This window comes from Balaenoptera physalus, assembly GCF_965194825.1.
Source record: "Balaenoptera physalus genome assembly, chromosome: 15".
NCBI classification, from domain to species: Eukaryota; Metazoa; Chordata; class Mammalia; order Artiodactyla; family Balaenopteridae; genus Balaenoptera; species Balaenoptera physalus.
In genome coordinates this window covers 82,788,964-82,803,462 of record NC_138894.1, presented here as the reverse complement: position 1 = coordinate 82,803,462, position 14,499 = coordinate 82,788,964, and the positions used below count along the sequence as shown (strand labels likewise).

The 14,499-nt window shown below is 45.5% G+C and overlaps 1 pseudogene across 1 annotated transcript; it reads left to right on the top strand.

Moving 5' to 3' along the window:
• The first annotated feature begins 13,089 nt into the window (after positions 1-13,089).
• LOC309644096 (histone H3.3A pseudogene) lies at positions 13,090-13,980 on the top strand (annotated as a pseudogene). The gene has a single exon. The product of its transcript is annotated as a histone H3.3A pseudogene (transcript).
• Positions 13,981-14,499: the final 519 nt, after the last annotated feature.

Below are 14,499 nucleotides of genomic sequence, written 5' to 3'. Positions count from 1 at the left end.
CTGCCCTGTTGCACAGTCTTCTCGGGTTAACAAGTAGAGCCAACATTCAGCATTTTATAAAGCATGTTAGAGAGAAGCAAATCCTCCTTTGAAATACAGACATAAGTAAAAGCTGAGAATCCTTGGCCGTGAATAGTAACAAATGGGTTGAAGGAAGAGGTAAACCTCCTAGAGCAAACTACACCCTGTGGGACAATCTTGGCATGGGTCCCACAAAGTTGGACATGGAGGAAACCTGAGGGGAAGAAACTATTCTCTTGGCCACACTAGTTACAGACTTTCACCAGTTTCTAAGTGAGAAGAAACTGGAGCCAAGATCAGAACCTTCTGCCCAGCATTTATAATTCATTGTCTTTGAGAATTTAGAGTAAACCGATTGTGGTTCTCATTCCAGGGTATGTGCTCCTCGTTCTCAACTAATCCTTTTGGTGTCTACACATAGTCCCACATAAAACCTCAAGATTTTGCTATAGGTGATATCAGAGCTGGGAGAATCTTATTGCCCTATTCAAGTCAAAAGTCTAGGGCATACATTGGTCAAAACAAGATGAGTAACTGCTCTTTCAGTGCTGCTTTAACGAGATTCTGTCTGAGAGTACGTTATGGTACATGCATCTCGTGATGCACACCTGTAGTGTCACCCTCCACGTGTGCCGTGTGCTAACCTGCATCTGCACCCACATGCCCACCATCAGTGTCCTGTCTTCACTGTGCCCCTTGTGCACCTACATGCCCATCAACACCTTCGCAGGGTCACCATCGTCAGTGGGCTAAGATTACTAAGTCCAGGTCCTTGGCATGTCCTGATTTTTGTTTCCTTTTCAGAGAAATACAAGATCCCAGGGTGGAAAGCATTTACTCGTGGTAGCTTCATTCTTCCTCTTTGCCCAGATCAACAGTCTGAGTCGTCCCTGGCGTCATCTTTGACTTTTATCTTTCCCTAATACCACACATGCAATCTACCTGAAAATCCTGTTGGCTCTGCCTTTGAAATATACTCAGATTCCACCCATTTCTTACTACTTACACCATAACCTCCAACCACTGTGGTCTAGGCTACCATCATCCCCCAGGTGGATTATTGCAAAACCTTGTCTCCCTACCCCCACCCTTGCCCAGCTCTAGTCTATTCTGCACCCAGCAGCAAGTGTGTCCCTTTTATAACTCAAGTCAGATCATGTCTCTCCTCTGCTCAGAACCCTTTAATAGCTTCCCGTGTCACTTGGAATAAATCCAGAATCTTTGCCATGACATTCGTGATCTGGCTCCCAGCTATCTCTCAGATCTACTCCTCTTACCCTTACTTAAGCCACACTGGATGCTGGGCTGCTCCTAAAACACATCAGACACTCTTGCTTCAGGGTCTTTGTGTGTGTGTGTTTTTTAAAATAAATAAATTTTATTTATTTATTTATCTATCTATCTATCTATCTATCTATCTATCTATCTATCTATCATCTATTTATTTATTTATTTTGGCTGCGTTGGGTCTTCGTTGCTGCGCCCAGGCTTTCTCTGGTCACTCACGTTCTTTGCAGCCATTTTGTATCCTCTTACTCTGATTGATTTTTCTTCTTGGCATGTAGCACCGTCTCAAGAATTATTTGTTTATTTATGATCTGTCTTCCCATACCAGGATGTAAGCTCCATGAGGGCGGGGACTTTGTTGTGTTCAGTGCTGGACCCCAGCTCCTAGGACAGTGCTTGACGTGGAGAAGGCATGTGAGAAATATGTGTGGAGTGAATGAATGAACTCCTTGTGGGAGGTGTCTACTCACACTTGCACGTCTGGGGAAAAAGCTTTCATAGGGATTTCCTCCAGACCCTCTGAAGAGAAGCAGTCAAGGAAGCCGCTGTCTGGCTCTGCTTTTGTCCTCACCGCAGCTGGCACCTGTCCTGGGAAAGGGAGGTTGAGGTGTGGGAGAGCTGGAAAAGTGAGATGCTTATGCCAGTTTTTAGGAGTGCAGGCCCCGTGCAATGGAGCCATCTAAACCTGTCTGACAGGAGTGAGGGCGGGATTCTGTCCAGACTTGTCAAAATTCTGCCCAAACTAGAGAATCTTGGGGCCTTCCCAAGTCCTGATTCTGTCCCTGCCAAGTGAGACTTGCAGAGAGGGCACTGTGACAGTCCCAGAGTTCTTGCTAAGGGCCAGGGACCAGGGACTGAGTCAGTGAAGGAATGGGGCATCATCCCAATACACAAAGGAGGTAGAAGCTGCAACCTGTTTTGCCATGAAACCAGCAGCTACAGGTAAACAGAGTCTTACCTTTAGAGTCATCCATTCATTGGGTGAATATTTCCTGTGTATGTGCTATGTGCTAAGCACAATTTTAGGCCTTATAGGACTGCTCTAGGAGCTGAAGATTCTGGGATGTGGACCACGGGGCCACAGGGAGGGACTGAAGTTGGCTCAGGAGAGTGCCCAGATCCCCTTCAAGTCCCAGGCCCCCTCCCGTCTCCCCTTGTCTCTGTAGGAGAGGCAGCTGAGGTATCAAGGGCTGCTTTTCCACCTCCAGCAGGGATCGGCACTGCCTAGGTCACCGAGGCTGCTGGTGACCCATGGAGGCATTGGGCAGCCTCTGAAGGTTCCTACCCCTTCTCCTCACCATGAGGGCCCCTCGGTCCCTCCTCCTAACTCCCTAAGGGATGGAGGGTCGTCTCCATCACCTGCTGCCCTGTGCTGTGGACCCAGAGCTCAACCTGCTGACGGACTATCCCCTTCGGGAGAGACAGGAGAGGGCCAACTTATAAACCAGTCAGTCATGCTGGGAGTTTAGAATGGAGCCCAGGCACTGACGCCCAGAAACCAGTCTTGACTCAGGCAGAAGTTTCCCCCTCTGGGTGCCTCAAGGCCTGGAGGGCAATGGGAGATCCAGACTCTCCAGCAGGGCATGACAACCCCGAGGTCTTACAGGCTGGCCTCACCCATTCACCCTCAGGCACAGGGGCCTGGGCGCCAGCTCAGATTCTATAGGACTTTGGTAGTGGCAGGACTTCTGCGATAACTGTCTTCTCCCTGGCAGCTGGAGGGGGTGTAAACACTTGGGTGGACGTCTGAAACAGCAGGTGAGGCTAAGAACTCACAATGGCTGATATGATCCGGTTTCCAAAATTTGGCACTCCCTGCCTGGCCCATGGAACCCATCCTGAGTTCCTGTGATGACCAGCCCAGTGGAGCTGGGGCTGTCCTCACAAGTAGAACAATGGTATTACTTTGTGTCACCTCTGGGGATGCTTTCAGCACTGCTGTTCTCTGACTCAAGAGAAGAGAGCTGTGTCTACTGAGTTTTATTTATTTATTCATTTATATTTATTTATTTATTATTTTAAAATTTTTTTTGGTCGAGCTGCGGGATCTTAGTTCCCCGACCAGGGATCGAACCTGTGCCTGCTGTAGTGGAAGTGCTGAGTCTTAACCACTGGACGCCCAGGGAAGTCCCTCTACCGGGTTTTTAGACTTTTCGGTTTCTCTATAAGAACACTCAGAGCTCTGAGCACAGCACTTTGTATTTTTCAGGGCATATTTATACATGGTTCTTCGAGAGTATCCAGACCCACTGGTGGCCTGGCCAGAGGTTGGCGTTTGCAGAGTCTGGGCACTGGGATTGTGCTTGAACCTCGGTTCTCCAGGCGAGGGAAGCTAGTGAGTGACAGGAAGGGTAAACCACAGACAGCAAAGCATTCCCAAGGACCTCAAAATACCTGAAGGGAGGTGCTACCAAATGGGCTTCCACCTCAGAAAGAGGGAGGGAGGTGGGAGGTCGAGGAGGATCTCATGATTGTTAAAAATTAGTTTGATTTTTTTTTTAATGACCCTATCTGGCGGCCAGAGGTTGCTGAGATATGATCATTTGGGTGAAATAAGCAGGGTTGCTCCAGGGCTGGGGAGGTAAAATATTTCACAAAATCTGGGCCATTTCTGCCTGGAGCCCAGCACCTCTGGCACCTCAGGCAGCAGCTTTGGACACAGGGGAGAGAGCGTTCTTGGGAACCATGGCATTTGCATAAGGGGCACTGGTGCTGAGGCAGAGGAGAGGTGCCCTCCCTGCAGGATCCTGGGAGGGGACTTGGAGGAGCCGGCGGGAAGGCAAACGGGGGAAGGTGGTCCACGCTGACTGTAGCTGCCCGACTGGTTTGTGAGCACGCATGAGGCACTGCCTGAGAGCTCCTCAAAGTGCTTAAGAAGTTTTCAGGGCCCTGGAGCCCAGAGTGGGCAAGTGGGAAGGAGAGTAGGAATCTGACTTATTGAATCTGCATCCACAGGCGGACGGGACGTGGGGACTTTTGGGTTGTACCTACAATGTTCCTCTAGTCACTTAGGATTTGTGTTTCACAGAGTGGGAAGCAGCCCGTGAGGCTCATGGTAAAACACAACGTCTAAAGCACAGTGTCCTGGCCTTGAGGTGCTGCCCTTCATCCCCCGAACCCGCTGCTGAGAGCAGGGTCTGCCTCCTTGCGCGAGTGATGACAACCCAGCAATGGCTTCATGGGGACCCTGAAGCGACCCCCCTGTAGACGCAGGACACTTAGGCCTGACAGGTGGGAGACGGCTGGGGAGGACAGGTTCAGGTCAGTCACAGCCAGCAGGCCTCAGCCTCCCCAGTCCTCTCAGACCGAGAGCACCCTGAGCTGGCTCCCCCCCCCCACCATTATTTTTTTGGCAGTTCTAAGCTCTAACCTTATTTTCCTTTTTTTAACTTAAAAAAAATTTTTTTTTTTTTCATTTTTGGCTGTGTTGGGTCTTCGTTGCTGTGCACGGGCTTTCTCTAGTTGCAGCGAGCGGGGGCTACTCTTCATTGCGGTGCGTGGGCTTCTCATTGTCGTGGCTTCTCTTGTTGCGGAGCACGGGCTCTAGGCGTGTGGGCTTCAGTAGTTGTGTCTCGTGGGTTCTAGAGCGCAGGCTCAGTAGTTGTGGCGCACGGGCTTAGTTGCTCCACGGCATGTGGGATCTTCCCGGACCAGGGCTCGAACCCGTGTCGCCTGTATTGGCAGGCAGATTCTTAACCACTGCGCCACTAAGGCAGTCCCCCAAAATTGCTGGCTGCTTACCTCAGATACTAGATAATTTCCCTTTCCTGCTGACCGCATTCTACCCCTCATTTCCCGTCTATTTTCTTCTTTCCCAATCTTTGCTACCCTCTCTCTAGTACTTCCCCTGCATAAGACCCCACGGGTGCTGGTGGGAAGAGAACCACGCTGCCTCCTCTTTTGGCCTCTGTCTGATAAGCTTTGTGGAGAAGGTGTAGGTGGGAATGGGATCCCTGGGGAATTCTACTCCACTGAGAAGTCTCCGTGGCACTTTACCTATTCACAAAGCTTCTTCATTACACGAGATAGCAACTGGTCATCATCGTGCTCCAGTAATGTGTGTCGGGGAGCATTTTCTCATATGCTTCCCCCACTCTGGACACCACCGTCTGGACCACAATTAGCAGCTGAGTTCACTTACCATGCCTACATGCGACTCCAGGGCCCTGCAGACTTGACTTACATGAATTAAGAAGGATTCTTCAACTAAGACTTTTATTTATGCAAGAAATATTTTTTTGATTATCTGAGACAATTGAAAACAACCAAAATAACTTACACAGTACACCGGCAGTCAATTATACAATGATCACAAATTCTGTAGAGCTGCGCTGTCTGCTGTGGTAGCCACTAGCTACATGGGCCTATTGAAATATTTTAATTAATGAAAATTAAGTAAAATTAAAAATGCAGATCCTCAGTTGCATTAGTCACATTTCAAGTGCTCAATAGCCACACGTAGCTAGTGCTGCTGTATTAGTGCAGATAGAGAACATTTCTACCATGGCAGAGAAAATATATTACAACTCTGTTCCACAGTCACCCAATCTCTGAAATTGCTGAAACTCTTATCCAGGTGTGACCAATGAAAACAGTCCTGTCCAGTCCTGTCCATATGTTCCTCATCATTAATTCTGAAGCTTTCCTACCTGTGACCCTCATCCCATGCTGTGTGACCCACAAGGAGTAACTCTTGATATCTTTGCTGATCTGCTCATTACAAAGAATTCTGTCTTTCCATCTGCGATTGCTTGGACTTTACATTTTAAGTGCAGAATCCTCTTCAGCAAGAACGGCTTTAGAGAGTGAATCCTAGGAGCTTGCATGAAAACCTCTCCTTTCTGGAACTTGGCTGAGTTGTCCTGGGAACATGTGTCCTGCATTTACACAAGTCTGAGTCAGTAAGGTGCCAGACACAGAGCTTAGGGCAAGAACCAAGGTCTTCAGAGTTGCCTGCTTGTCCTTTGGTTCAAATGCCCTTGGGCTGTTGTAATCATTAACTCTTTTTATTTTTTTTAAATTTTATTTATTTTATTATTTATTTTATTTTTGGCTGCGTTGGGTCTTTGTTGCTGAACACAGGCTTTTCTCTAGTTGCGGAGAGCGGGGGCTACTCTTCGTTGCGGTGTGCAAGCTTCTCATTGCGACGGCTTCTCTCGCTGCTGAACATGGGCTCTAGAGTGCAGGCTCAGTAGTTGTGGTGCCGGGCCTAGTTGCTCCGCGGCATGTGGGATCCTCCCGGACCAGGGCTCGAACCCATGTCCCCTGCATTGGCAGGCGGACTCCCAACCACTGCACCACCAGGGAAGCCCTGTAATCATTAACTCTTGCAGGAGGCTCAGAGCATCTGCTTCTGATCAACTACAGGCAGCTTCTATTGAAGTCCTGAGTTGGGGAGAAGAAATGGGTGAGAGGGTGGCCGGCAAGAGCTTAGGGACGGGACACTGGGGAGGGAGGGAAATTGACCTGCAATGCAGTGTCCCTGATCAGCTCTGGCACCTTTGTGTCTCCACAGTTGTGTTGGTCCCCAGGGACAGCCCTGGGGCCAGCTGCATGGTCTGAGCAGCCTGCGGTCTCCTGGTCGTGCTGGGCGCTGTGCGCTATACTGCGCTGGGCACCCTGGTTCCTGAGTCCAGGGGCGGGAGGTGTTCTACATTTACATCTCCCCTACCCATGGCTCCTTGTCTGCCTTTCTTATCACCTACACATTGGCCCTGATAACCTGCCAAAGCTCTCTGAGCTTTGCTGAGTATGCACGGCCCCAGGCCGTGGTCAGGCCACAACATGTCATGCTGGACCGCCTCCCATCCTGTGCCATTATCATGCTGCTTGGGCTCAGCACCCTGTGCTGAGCTGTCCCACCATGCGGAAGCCCTCCTCACCCACTTAGGCTCCAGCACGGACACTTACCTCACTCCACTCAGGCTGTGACATCCTTTGCAAGCCAGCTGTTCCCCATGTGGCACCCTCCTTAGGCTCCAACCTTACAGGACAGGTCACTCTTTGTCTTAGTTCAGGCTGCTATAACAAAGTGCCTTAGACTAAGTGGCGTATTAACAACAGACATGTATTTCTCACAGTTCCGGAGACTGGACTTCTGAGATCAGGGTACCAGCAGGGTTGGTTCTGGTGAGGACCCTCTTCCAGCTTGCAGACTGCTGACTTCTCGCTGTGTCCTCACATGTGGAGGGAGAGTGAGGGAGTTCTCCGGGGCCCCTTTTGTTTACAAGGGCACTAATCCCATTCATGAAGGCTTCACCCTTATGACCTAATCACCTCCCAAAGGCCCTACCTCCTAATACCATCACATTGGGGGTTGGGATTTCAACATATCAATTTTGGGGGACACGTTCAGTCCACTGCACTCTTCTACCCAGATGTCCTCCTTACTCTGCTGAGGCTCCAACATCACTGCTTTCCTCCCCTCCCTCCATGCATGCCTGTTTTGCTTGGTGCCACCAAATGTCTTTGGGACTGAATTGACTAGAAGGGAAAGGGAAAAGAAAGAGGAAGAGAAAGAGGAAGGGAGATTGTGTCTTTATTTTTAACATCTAATATGTTTCGGCACATACTGACCACTTTGTGTTCACTTCCCCCGGTGCACAGTGTGTCAAGTTGCCTTTTATTTCAGGAACATTCTTGCATGATTTGTCCAGTCCCATGGTATTGTTTCCCTTCTTTGGGGACTCCAGTTCTGTGCTTGTTGTATCTCCACTGTCTGTCTTCTCTGTGTATCAATGTCTTTAGGATTTATTTAAAAACAGTTTCTTTTCTATGCTTATTTCATTTCTATCCCCAAAAGATTTTACTGTATTTTCCACTGTAATTGTACCCCCTCCCCCGTACTCCTCTACTTTTGTTTTGATTTCTGTGATGTTTCTTTTTTTCTTGTACGTCTTTTCTGAGTTCTGCAAATGTGTAAGATCAAGTTTTCTCTTGTCTTCTCACCATTTCTTCTCTGGGACTACATTTTTTTTTTATTCATTCTTCCTTATCGAGGTTATTTCTTTATTAAGTCTTTGAAAGTAATGGCCAAATGTTTGGTCAAAATTTTCACTTATTTCATGGCAACTTGATTGGTGATTCTTTGTAGCTGGTAAGTTTTGCAGCAATTTCCTGCCTGTTATTATTTTCCCCCCTTTGAATTAAAGCTGGCTGCCTTTGAATTTCTCTAGTTGACCTATTTGTTGGGGTTTGCTTCAGGGGACAAAGTTTTGCTAATGTTTTTCTCATACTGGTTGTTACTAGGTTGTTTCACTTCCCCCCAAAGAGGTCTCTATCCTGTCCTCCTAACTATCACAGCTCTTATATTGTATGCAAGGGGTACTGATTTATTACTTCAAGTTGAGCCTTTTACCAAAAGCAAGTTTTCATGCTGGGGTTTCTGGGATCTGTTCCTTCTGGGCTGTTTTGCGTTTCATTTCCCTTCTTTACTCCAAGGGGCTTTCACAACATATTACCTTCATAAAGATTATGAAGTAAATTTAGCAGCTTTTGGTAGCATTTATGCATTTTTGAGTTGTGGATTGTATGTTTCCTAGTTTGACAGAAAAAGAAGTTTCTATTTATTTCCATTATTTATGCTAAAGAAAACTCCTGTTTCCTTTGCTACTACTCACACTACTTCTGACACCAAATGTGAGGGATTTTCCACACCAAGCAATTCTCCAATTTTCGGTAGACACCAACTGTGTGTCCTACAGTTTAATTCTGACACTAACCGCCTGGAGTTAGCACAGACCCCACAGGTTAAGGGCTCAGTTCCACAAGATTGCCCCTCATTTCAGATGCCAATTGCAAGTCCCAGGTGGTCTGTCAGCGTCCAATCAGGTGACAGAAACCACACAGCAATTTTATTAACAGTAGAAAGTTAATATAGAGAATTGTCAACTCCATAAAACCACTGAAAGGGCAAAAGAAGAATGGTATATGTGAAATACTAAGAAATACATATACTGGTCTCTGTCCCCAGCTTCTGCTAGTATTTGGTCTTTGACCCCAGTTCCACAAACTTTCTAAACCCCTTGTAATTCCCAGAGTGATAAAGGTGCGAGGAGCACCTTCTGTACTAATATTTGTTCTCTGACCCTATTCCATGACACATAGCTCCTAAAATCCTTGCAATTTCCTGAGTAATGAGGGGGTGATAAGAGTTAGCAGAGCTCCTAAATCCCTTGGAATTTCCTGGGTGATAGGAGCATTTTTGTTCTAATGCAGTGACTCCGGGTGGGCTCCTGGGTGGGAGCTGGTCACCAGAAAAACTAAGCATGATTGGAAGCTTGTAACTCTCAGCCCCAAACCCTGTTCTCCAGGGAGGGAAAAGGAGCTAGAGACTGAGTGAATTATCCATCATGCCTATGGGATGAAGCCTCCATAAAAATCCCTAAGGTATGGGCTTCAGGTAGCTCCTGGGTTGGTACAGGGTTGTGCACCCCAGCTCCACAGAGACAGAAACTCCTGAACTGGGGACCCTTCCAGACCTTGCCTTATGTACCTCTTCATCTGGCTGTTCATCTGTATCCTTTATTATGTTCTTTATTATAAACTGGCAAGCATAAGTGTTTCCCTGCATTCTGTGAGCTATTCTAGCAAATTATCAAACTCAAGGAGGGAGTTGTGAGAAACCCCAGTTTATAATATCAAACTCTAGCAAGTATGTTTCCTGCAGCTGTTGAGATAATATTTTTTCTCCCTTAATGTTTTAATATGTAAGTAAGTTATATTAATAAGTTTTCTGAAATTTAGACATCTTTGTGTTGGTGAGATAAACCAATTTTATCATGAGAAACTAAAAAAAAATTGTTGGATTCAATTTTCTAATATTATGTTCAGAAATTCTGCATCTATATTCATAAATGGGTTACATTTTAATTTTTCTTTTTTTTCTTTCCTTTTTTTATTTTGGCCATGCCGTGTGGCATGCAGGATCTTAGTTCCCTGACCAGGGATTGAACCCGCGACCCCTGTAGTGGAAGCGTGGAGCCCTAACCACTGGACAGTCAGGGAATTCTCAACATTTAATTTTTCTTTCTTGACCTGTTCTTGTCTGGTGGTGGTAAGACTATTCTAACCTCATCAAATGATTTGGACAATGTTTCCACTTTCTTCTTTTCTCTGATAATTTGCATAATATTAGAATGATCTGTTCTTTGAAATTTGACAGATTGTTTCCTTTTTTTTTTGCTGTTGTTTTTCTTCTAAACTTTTTTTTTTTTAAACATTATGCACCTTTTTTTTTTTAAATTTATTTATTTATTTATGGCTGTGTTGGGTCTTCGTTTCTGTGCGAGGGCTTTCTCTAGTTGTGGCAAGTGGGGGCCACTCTTCATCGCGGTGCGCGGGCCTCTCACTATCGTGGCCTCTCTTGTTGCGGAGCACAGGCTCCAGATGCGCAGGCTCAGTAATTGTGGCTCACGGGCCCAGCTGCTCCGTGGCATGTGGGATCTTCCCAGACCAGGGCTCGAACCCGTGTCCCCTGCATTGGCAGGCAGACTCTCAACCACTGTGCCACCAGGGAAGCCCTCTTCTAAACTTTTAAACTTCTGATTTAATTTATTTAATGGTTTAGCATACAAGCTATCTATTTTTTCCTAACTTTCAGATTTGTCGAAAAAGTAGTTCGTAATGTTCTCTTACTCTCTTTCCTTGAGTTAATTTTATTTGTATTTAATTGTTTAAAAAGTCAAAATATTACAGATCTTGGTTCCATTCCTTCCCACTCCTCTTGCTTCTAACCCAGAGAGAATCACTTTCGACTCTCATAGCTATGTCTTCTTTCTTCTAGAATTCAGACTTTCTTTTTCCATGAGTATATTTCTGTCTTTTAATTCTTCCATATTTTCTTTACATTCCTTTATAACTTTTTTGCATGATCTATTTAATCCATTTAGATTTTTTAAAATGACATTAATAAGGGAACTAGCTTTTTTTCTCATTGTGTCTAGTGAATTGTACCAGTATAATGTATTGAAAAGTCCTTTCTTCCCCTGAAATCCATTTTCTGAGGGTCCACGGAGCCTGTGCTTCTCATAGCTACTCCCAGCTGATTACTTAGTAAGCTGGGGATACTACGGCAGGCCCTTTCCTGGGAGACAGGGGACTCCTGGAAGGGTGACTCTGGCCTGAGAAGTTCTTGCTCAACTTTCCTTCTAACTGCACTGAAAACTTCCCCCCAACTTTCCTTCCTTCCTTGCCTTTCTCCTTCACTCCAGGTCAGGCATATATCATGGGCTGACATCTCTTCCAGCCTTTCCTGACTTCCTCCCCATTTTCCTTCACTGAGGATTCCCCTGATAAATTTTCTGTACATTTAATTTTGTCTTGGTATCTGTTCCTTGGAGGACCTGTGGTAACACATATGTGCACGTATTGGGACAAGAGTCATGTAGAGATAAGAGAACCTCCAGATATGTTTGGGGATCTGAGGGTGGAGGAACCTTTGCTTACTTCCACGGGGAAGACCCAGGAAAGCACGTTAGGTCATAGAATTCCCCCATTGTGCAAGACAACATGATGCAGCATAGAAATGTAGAAATGTTGGCATGACACATTTAAGCAAAATGCCTCAAGATAACCTCTCTGGTCTCCTGTGGCTCCAGAGTGGCGCTAGAGTATCAAAACATTCCCCATGCTCCTTACACCTGCAGCAATAGCAGGTCAGCTGTTAAGGTAGAGCAGACCCCAACAATGGCCGTGGAGGACCTGGACAAAGTGAATCCTCCCTGTCTATAGAGCCTTTAGCAACCTAGTGGCTCATTTGAAACTTAATAAGTAGCTGTACCTTATAACTCCTGTTTAGCAAGATATGGTATAAACTCTGGATTGGTGACTAATTGTATCTGGCAGCATTCTTAGTTGTACACAACAGACACTGACTGATTTATGCATAAAAAGGAATTTATTACTATGATATTAAGTAATAAAGCAATACTAACATTTATTAAGCGCTTACATTTTGCCAACCATCATGTGAAATTCTTTGCATGTATGAAACTCATTGTAATGCTTACCACAACCTTTATAACAATAATAGTACCTCTGACACTGATACTATGGTTAACCCCACATTTTGGATGGGAACATAGCATAGAGAAGTTAAGGAACTTTCTCAAGGTCACACAGCCAATTGGTAATAAAGCCAGGGTTTAAACCCAGGCAGTTGGACCCCAGAGCTTCTCCATTGCCCTCGACACTCTGTAGAACTGGTGATAGGAGTATTGTGTGTGTTAGGCTGGAAGGATATGAAGGCAGGGACAATAGTCTAGATCATAACATACAAATTATGTGGTGAAACCCTGAGGCTTGCCTTGCCCACCCAATGATGCTGCCACTGGACACTGTCCCTAGAACTGTCACCACTCACAAACCAAATGGGTTTTCTGCCTCTTCACATCACAATTCTCTGATTCAAAAGGTAAATGCATCTGAGTGGCAGAACCAAGGCCATGTGCCCACACCCAAGCTGGAAGGGAGTCTGAGGGATATTTTTTAGCTTCTATAGTGGGATGTATACAGGTTCTGCTTCATAAGGTGAGGGACTCCTTATATGTAAAAAAAAAAAAAGTTCAAATGCTGGGCACCCAAAAATAATGACAAATGTCATTATACTAGATATTTTGCCTTTCTTTTTCTGTTTTCTGAAAGGGACTTTGTTATCTTGTTTTTCTGCAGCATTGTTTACCAGGTGTTTTGGAGATAATTGAATTCCACACTTAATATGTGGGTTGCTCAATCATATCTTAAACTTACAGAGAAGAACAGAGATAATTAAGAGATCCTGGACGCAGAGCGGTTTGGTCGTTAGTCGGAGGAGCTTCTTCTATTAGTTCGGCGACTGCGGCTCTTCATTGGGCAGCAGGAGCGGCGCGGCTGTCGGAGAAGCGGCGTAAAATTTCGGCATTGGGTGAAAGAAAATGGCCCGAACCAAGCAGACTGCTCGTAAGTCCACGGGTGGCAAAGCGCCCCGCAAACAGCTGGCCACTAAAGCGGCCAGGAAAAGCGCTCCCTCTACCGGCGGGGTGAAAAAACCTCATCGCTACAGGCCCGGGACCGTTGCGCTTCGAGAAATCCGTCGTTACCAGAAATCCACGGAGCTTCTGATCCGGAAGCTGCCTTTCCAGAGGTTGGTGAGGGAGATCGCCCAGGATTTCAAAACCGACTTGAGGTTCCAGAGTGCCGCCATTGGTGCGCTTCAGGAGGCTAGTGAAGCGTACCTGGTGGGTTTATTTGAAGATACTAATCTGTGTGCCATCCACGCTAAGAGAGTCACCATCATGCCCAAAGACATCCAGTTGGCTCACCGGATACGGGGAGAGAGGGCTTAAGTGAAGGCAGTTTTTATGGTGTTTTGTAGTAAATTCTGTAAAATACTTTGGTTTAATTTGTGACTTTTTTTGTAAGAAATTGTTTATAATATGTTGCATTTGTACTTAAGTCATTCCATCTTTCACTCAGGATGAATGCGAAAAGTGACTGACTGTTCACAGACCTCAGTGATGTGAGCACTGTTGCTCAGGAGTGACAAGTTGCTAATATGCAGAAGGGATGGGTGATATTTCTTGCTTCTCATGATGCATGTTTCTGTATGTTAATGACTTGTTGGGTAGCTATTAAGGTACTAGAATTGATAAATGTGTACAGGGTCCTTTTGCAATAAAACTGGTTATGACTTGATCCAAGTGTTTAACAATTGGGGCTGTTAAGTCTGACCATACATCACTGTGATAGAATGTGGGCTTTTTCAAGGGTGAAGATACAAGTCTTAACCACAGTGTAACTTACAGTTTCCTTATTAAAAAAAAAAAAAAGTAAACCTGGCAGCTATAGAATACACTATGTGCATTTATAATAGCTATTTTATATATTGTAGTGTCAACATTTTTAAATTAAATGTTTTACATTCACATGTGGTGGGGAGTCTTGTCATTAAGGTGTGTGTAATATAGAGTCCGGTTGGTTTTCTCCTAACTAGACTGCACTTGTTTTTCATACGTAGTAAAATGCTTTGCGCATTAAAAAAAAAAAAAAAAAAAAAAAAAAGAGATCCTGGACAGCAGACTGTAACAACTGGATATAATCCTTGGTTGTTTCCCTTTGGGAATAGGATAAGTGTATCAGTTAGCTTTTGCTGTGTAACAAATTACCTTAGCATACAGTGGCTTAATATAGTCATCATTTATTAATCAATGATTC